Genomic DNA, 8007 nt, shown 5'->3' on the forward strand with positions numbered 1-8007 from the left:
TTTTCACTATGACATGAAAAGTGGTTCTAGCGGTAGAATAATAGCTAGGATGGTCATGGCCCAAAAATACGAAAGGCTTACTATCTATAGAATAAGGCTCATTTCCAATAGGCTTATAGCTAGTACATGAAAGATGAAGTATGAACCACCACATAATAATTTTGTCAAGCCTTTGAAATTCTAGTTTAAAACTTTCTCCAACTCTTAAAATCAACTAAGTAGGCTTGCCCACCCTACGTAGCTCGCATATAAGCAACACGATTCAATGAAATGAATAAATAATGTTGATAACTTACAAGCTTTCATAAAACCATCTTGAAATGATTTTTATATATTTACTTTCAAAATTTCATAAATTTTCTTTCTTAGAGAGTGTGGAACTGCCCTTGCAATAATACTTTAAAGGAAGAGAGAATCATTGCAAAGAATGTACACTAGACAGTAAGAAATACCTCATGCAATGTGTAGTATACCTGAAAGGGAACAAGATTCCTAAAAGAAAGACCTTGTTGGAATTATTATTTAATGAACATCATGCTTTCATAAAATAGAAGAGAATTGAAAGAGGTAACACTATTGATAATTATGAAAGCATCAACATTGGAGACTTTTAGAATCCGAAAATGGTTAGTATCGAAAGATGTTACACTCTAGAAGAAAAGTCAAAGTTGATAGAGCTTCTAATGTAAAACAAAGATGAATTTTCCTAGTACTATAATGATTTGAAGAATTTCATTAGTGAAATAATCAAACATCATATTCCAGTTAAGCTAGATGTACCCCCTTTTTGTCAAAATAAATATAATTATAACCCCAAGATTTGTTATGCCCATTTTGAGATATTGATAACATGTTGAAATGATTGTTTATCCAATTCACCATTCATTTTTGGAAACCAACATAGTGCTTGTACTAAAAATGAATAGAGAGATAATGGCTTTTGTTGACTTCAAGAATCTTAACTAGACCTCTCTCAAATATATTTATGCATCACCTAATATGGATCACATTTTGCAAATGGTAGCTAGCTCATAAATGATGTCTATGGTTTATGGTTTCCTATGCTATAATTAAATTGAATTTGATGAAAGTGACTGACATAAGACCACTTTAATTTCACCATGGGGATCATTTTATTATAGAAAATTGTCATTTGGGTTGATTAACATAGGAGCTACCTTTCAAAGGGCTATAGACCTATCATTCAAATATACGAAGACTAATATTGTAGTGATTTTCTTGGATGATCTGATAGGATTTTCTAAGAAAAAGGCTACATGAACCTAAAAGTAATCCTACAAAAGTGTCAGAAACATGATATATCCTTAAAATCTAAAGAAACTGGTATTTTGCATAAGAGAGGGAAACTTGTTGGGACACATTGTGTCCAAATAAGGAATCAAGAGGAATCCTAAAAGAGTTGAGGCTATTTAGAAATTAATCTTACCATGTAGTAAGATAGAAGTAAGGAATTTCTTTAGTCAAGTGAATTCATGAGGAGGTTTTTACCATATTTCTTTAAATTCACTTAACATATCATGGATATGATGAATGGAAACCAAGAATTCTTGTGGAAAAAACTTGGTACGTTGTAATTTCATGACACTAAACAATAAATAGCCATTGTGTGAGTGTTAACACATTTAAACTTTAGTTATTATCTACCATTATGCCTCCAAACATACCATGCCAACAAAATTTCTCTAGGAGAATGAAGAAAAAGTGCAGGCACCCATTGCTTTCATGAGCACTCCCTTGAAGAATCCCAAGTTTATTTCCAAATGGAAATGAGCATCTTAATAGTGGTGAAATCTCTAAATTTATTCAAGTTCTACATCCTACATCCATATACTATAGTCTTTATGCCAAAACCTATGATAAAAAGTGTCCTCACTCAACAAGAAATATGATGCAACAAAGGAGACACTTGGATAGAAAAGGTATAAGAATATGACGTGGAGATTAAACCTCCAAAATAGTTTGCGAGGTTGTGGTGGAGAATGATCATGATGCAGTAGAAGACACACCAAAGGTGTTATTAGTAAGTTTGAAAGATCCATGGTTGATGTAGGAGCATCTTGGGTGTAAGAGCAATCTTGCATCACCAAAAAATATTTCATTTTTGTTTCTTGAATAAGGGTTGTGTCATTATAGAGTTTTTGTTTTTGGAGGTTTGATACTTAGTGAGTCGATCATACTAGCTCAAAATGTCCTAATCTCAAAGATGGATGTTCATCATGGACATATCATCCTACTAGTTGAGGCTCAGTGCCATATCATGAGTATTCATGGATTTATTGCATATTTTTGGTGCAATTTTGGTATAAAAACTTTAGGCTCACCATTTAAGGCCTAAACATTCCTGAATGAGGCCCAAAAATTGGACAAATGGGCTCTTATGCATATCTAAGCCTGAAGAAGCTGAGGATTCTGAAAAAATGGTTATAATAACCAATCGGAAATGGTTTGAAAGTTATGGCCTTCCAAAGTTGGGCCGACAAAAAATTTCAAAATAAATGTCAAAAGTGTATTTGGTCAACTCTATATGTATTGTTAGGGTCTGTCAGCCCTAGTTATTAAGTTTTAGTGTCTAGAACCTTCCTTGACAACATAAAATTGCCGATTTAAGAAATGGTCATATATTGTCTAGGACAGGCTAGGTGATCATTCATAGCTTTATCTTGCAAATTATTGCAATGGAGGCACCCATGTGGGTTAGCATATTGTAATTTTGAATTCTATAATTTTGAATTCTATAATTTTGAATTTGTGGCAATAATAAGAAGCCCATATTTTGTTCTCAAAAATTGTTGTTATTTCTTTGTTTATGTTATGTGTTTAAGGTATTAAGGGGAGCACCCTTCATCGATTGTTCTTAAATATTTACTTCCTAACCTACAATGAATTCTTGGAATCTCTTTCTCCAAAGAAAAAAGAGGAATATAAGAGTAAAGGTTAGTAAGTATGTGCCATGTAATGTCATCCTACACAAGAGGTCCCAAGATGGAAATTTCCTCTAATGTGTGAATAAGGAGTAACATCAAAAACTTCTAATAATTTTTTATGATGAACCTTGTGGAGGATACTACTCTTCTAGTGTGGCGACTTTAAAAATATTCAAGAAATGTTATTACTAGCCAAGATATTCAAGGATTCTTACCATTGGGTGTCGAGTTGTGATAAGTGTAGGCATTTCATTGGAAAACCATACTTATATACCCTTCCTTTGAAGTTGGTAGTCATAGAAGGACATTTCCAACAATGGGGGTTGTATTTTGTTAGCTCAATCAACCCAAATTCTAATTGTTAGCAATTTGGCTAAGGGGATATTATGAGGTTGTCATTTATGCCAACATATATACTATATCCAATGGGAAAATTTTGGAGTTATATTTTGGAGATGAAGAATTATAAAATTATCTAGGTGTTATGAATATTAAATGGCAGTTGGTCACCTTTTTTATTAGCGCATTTCACTAACATAATTTTGGTGTGTGTACACTTGAAAGAAGGTAGTATAGAGTATTATGATTTTATATTTGAGAGTGCAAGTCTCTATGACCTATATGGAAAGAGATACCGATGATTTATCAATTACACATTTGCTTAGGAAGAATATGACAAAGATGAGAGAATGATTAATTATGTTAAGGCATTAATTTGGTTTACCAAAAGAAATACTTAACCATTATGGGATGATATCCCAGATATTAACCCTAACTTAACATTAAGTAATTTTATGTTTTGAGACACATGTGAAGATTTGAAAGCCAACTAGACATAAAACTTGCATATAAAGGGGAAATTTTTTTATGTAAAGTTAGGTGATGATTATGTCATTGTATTATGATTATTATATGATGCAAACTTTATGTCATAGCAGAGAAAAGGAAGTACATACAAATTTGTTTGAAGAGAGCCACCAAGCAAAAATCAGATATTGAAGATATCAATAGTTCCATAAATGTCTATGTATCTATACTTATTGTGTATAGAATATATCATTTTATATTCATGTTTGAGCAATGGGCTTAGCATGCCACTCTTCTAATTATAATACCAACTCCCACTAGGGTTGAGGCTCCTAATAGGGATAGATACACTATAATGTAATAGTTTTATAATAAGGTCAATATATTTCACAAGATACTTTTGATTAGTGGATCATTTTATGGGTACCATAACCACTGGGGTTTTCCCTTGGTCAGGGTTTTTGTAGTTAAAAAATAATGGTGTTATGTCTTGTATTGAGTCACTACTATGGTTACTTTTCAGTTTGATCATATGTGCATATTTAAATATTATTAAAGATATCCATAGTTGGGAAAAAGTTTGTGGGATATTGATTCACTCCACCTCCTAGTATTTCTTATTTCTAATCATTGGTATTAGAGCCTAGTTACTCTAAGGAGAACTAACAAATTGAGTAATATCTCCATGGATATGGATCAATTAAAAAAGAACCTAGAGGAAGTTCTTAAGGAACTTGATGTAATCACAAAAGAAAGAGACAATCTGAAGATCAAACTTAAAGATGTTCAAGATTTCATAAGAGTTGAAGTAACAAATTGAATCTACTAAATCCAAGAAGAAAGAATCAAATAATCATATCATAGAGAGTGATGGAGTTTCTAAACTGAAGAAGGAGAATGAGAGTCTAAAGCATGAACTTGAAATCACAAATCTTAAGATAAGTTTGATTGAAGGTGAGAAGAAAAGTTGATCAAATTTGGGATCTAAGAATGCATATCTAAAATCCAAGGTTACCATGGTGACATTTGAACTTGAATCTAAAAAGCTACAATTTGTAGAATTTGAGAAGTACAACACTATTGTGAAAGGCAGGCTTAGAGAAATAAAGAAACATCTTGAGAAATTGTATTCCAGCAATGAGGAGCTTGATGAGAAGATCATGACACCAAGACCTAAAGGTGGTATGATTGGTATTGAGTACTATGAAGAAGAATCATATAAGATATTTGAAGTTACTAAGGAACCAAATTTAGCAATTCAATAGCTTCAATAACAATAAGAATATCTAAAGAAATAAGTACCTAAACAATTTAAACAACCTCAAGAAGTGAAGAAATAATTTAATGGAAAATGCTTTGCATGCAATAAAATTGGTCACATGAAGAAGAACTATACAGGTAAGTATACTAACCCTTTTGTGGTTATTGTTATAACTTCTTAGCTTATGGACCTAGAGCTAATGAATGTAGGATATCTAGATATAGTAAATAATAATAATGGAATGGATCAAGGTACTAACCTTGCAAATGGTAGAGCTAAAAATGTCATAAGAAATGAAGTTATGTGTTATAAGTGCAATAATTTTGGACATATTGATAGATATTATAGATTAAAGACTAGTTAATCAGAACCTAGATATAGAAACAATGTTGTAGCTATTGGAAATTTGTTCAATGTTGCCCTCGGGATTCATGAAAAAGGCTTAACCACCTCTTATGTACTATAAGTTAAGTGGTTGTATCGTGCATTGATAGATTGGTCTTTTGGTACAATGACAACCCCACTCTAACAAGTGGTGTTAGATCTTGGTCACATGTTCGAATTCTCAGACCCTTGGGTAATGCTAAGAGGGAGATTGTTGGAAAAAAAATTATTGCTCTCCTTGAGATTCATGACATGGGCTTAACCACCTCTTGTGTACTAGAAGTTGAGTGATTGTATCATGCATTGACAAATTGGTCTTTTGGTGCAACAACAACCCCATTCTAACAATAATTGTAACAACCTTGGGCATACAATAAGATTTTATAGATTTAATAGTTTTGGAAACAATATAAGGATGAATAAAATGAGATCATAGAATGAAAGGATGCCTAATTATACAATGAATGCAAACAACAAGATGAGAAGGAATGAAAATAGTAATGAAAGACTGAAAAAATTATGAAAGATCAATTAGAGAACTTTAATGAAACATTTGTTGAAGCTAAGATAGCTACAACCACACAAACATGGGTAGAAAAGAAGATAGATGACTCATATGAGAAGAAGTTGAAGTCAATTGTAGTAGCTGACAAATCCTTATCAATTTAAGCAATTGATTCATTAGTAAATAAAAAGGAAATGACATCAAAGAATTATTTAGCCCTGATAGGTTGAATTAGAACTTGCAAAGTTCATAGTACAACACTGCATTTAAGAGAAAATTTCTTTTGGAGCTCATATGTGAGTGCATGAAAAGAAAATAGATCTCTAGTAAAAAATAACAACTTTTTAAGACTTGCATACTTGCACAATTAATGCAAAATCAAATTTAATCAAATTTAATGGTTGAAATCAATAGAAAAGACACCATTTGATTGTAAAAAATATTAGAGATCCCTAAGAAGAAAACTGGAGAGAAAATTAAAGGAGATTGGAAGCAATTTGAAGAATTTGAGAAATCCCACCATTTTCATGAAGAAAGACCTAGTTCATGATTTAAAGGTATTTACATCTTTGTGAGTTTAAATTTGAAAAGTTTTAATTTGTGAACAATGGAAGAATCAATGTTACATGATATTATGGAGGTAGCTAGACCTAAATTAAAGACAATCCTATTCCACCTATCGAGGATGACCCTAACATGGCCTTTTCTCAAACACCTGACAAAGTTTTATATTTGGAGGACATGAGAAGCTATACTTGTTTCAAGTTTGAGACTGTAGGAGAAAAAAATATTTTAGATGAATTTGAAAAGATATACAAACAAGACATGCCTTATAAGGAAGAATTTGAGCACCTAGGTCAAATTGATGTAGTGAAATACATGTTTTATCATGCATTTGAAAATGGGGTCTGGACTAAAATCATTCTAAGGAAAATCAATGATGTTTTATTGGATGGGTGACAAAATATAAGATATTATAGCTAAATTGATTGATGAATTAATAGGTTTATCTAATCAACATTCAATACCATTAAATGAGAAGAATGTTAAAAATATTGCTTTGGAAAATACCAAATCAACTTACAATGGAAAAGGTACAGTATTAGTCAAATGCAACACTATGATGGGAGATTTATAAGGAAGATTATTAACACTAATTTATGCTTAAGTTCAAGATAAGATGAATCAGCAACTAGATTTTACATCTAGGCTATAAGTTATGTGTTGAAAGTACTCAAGTAAATTTATTTGAAATTCTGAGAATTCAACTAATAGACAATCTTGAGAGGATAAAGAAAACCAAGAATTCTGAGTTCATATTTCAGTCATTGATAATCTATATATTTGTCCAAATTTTAAAGATATTTCCATTCATGCCCATGTGTCTGTTGGAACACTGAAAGTGCACAATGGAAAAGACTAGATTTATATAGAAGGCACCCTATGAGTAAGATTTACAACAATGCAATATTACTTGTGAAAACCTTTCATCCAAAAATGAAGAAAAGGACAAGGGCTCCCAAGTCTATGGTTGAAAAGTACAAAGATGAATTATGTTTCATGGTATATACTAATTTCACCAACATGGAGGCAGTCACTCCTTGAGTGATGTAAGTAGACACACTTGGCTATGAGATCACAAAGGAAGAAATTAAAGGATATGCACAAATGATCCTAAATTCTAAATTAGCTCCTAACAGTTCAAGGTTTGGTACTTGTTTAGAGAATATGAGGATGACCTATCAGACCAAGATTGAAAAGGCAACAAGGAAGAAGGTTGGAAATTAAATGAAGATCTTGTAAGAAACATAGATGAAAAACTAGGATTTTATTGATGTCAAGAAAATTGTATCTGAGATGAGGCAGATTGGACATAAATATGTCCTAGTTGTTCCACCACTGTCAATTCAAGAAGGCCCTAGCACAACACAATCAATTACATATCCACCATGATTTGAATCACCACCATCAACACCATCAGTCACACTTGATGAGTCCATGAAACAATAATTTAGAATAAATCATGTTCAATCATCCACAACTGCTAGCACAAGGAGATCAAAAAGGCTAGTTGAAGTGAAATAAGAACAAGTAGAGACATTGAG

This window comes from Cupressus sempervirens, chromosome 10, assembly GCF_028749045.1.
Source record: "Cupressus sempervirens isolate cs-2001-9-10 chromosome 10, ASM2874904v1, whole genome shotgun sequence".
Classification (NCBI taxonomy): domain Eukaryota; kingdom Viridiplantae; phylum Streptophyta; class Pinopsida; order Cupressales; family Cupressaceae; genus Cupressus; species Cupressus sempervirens.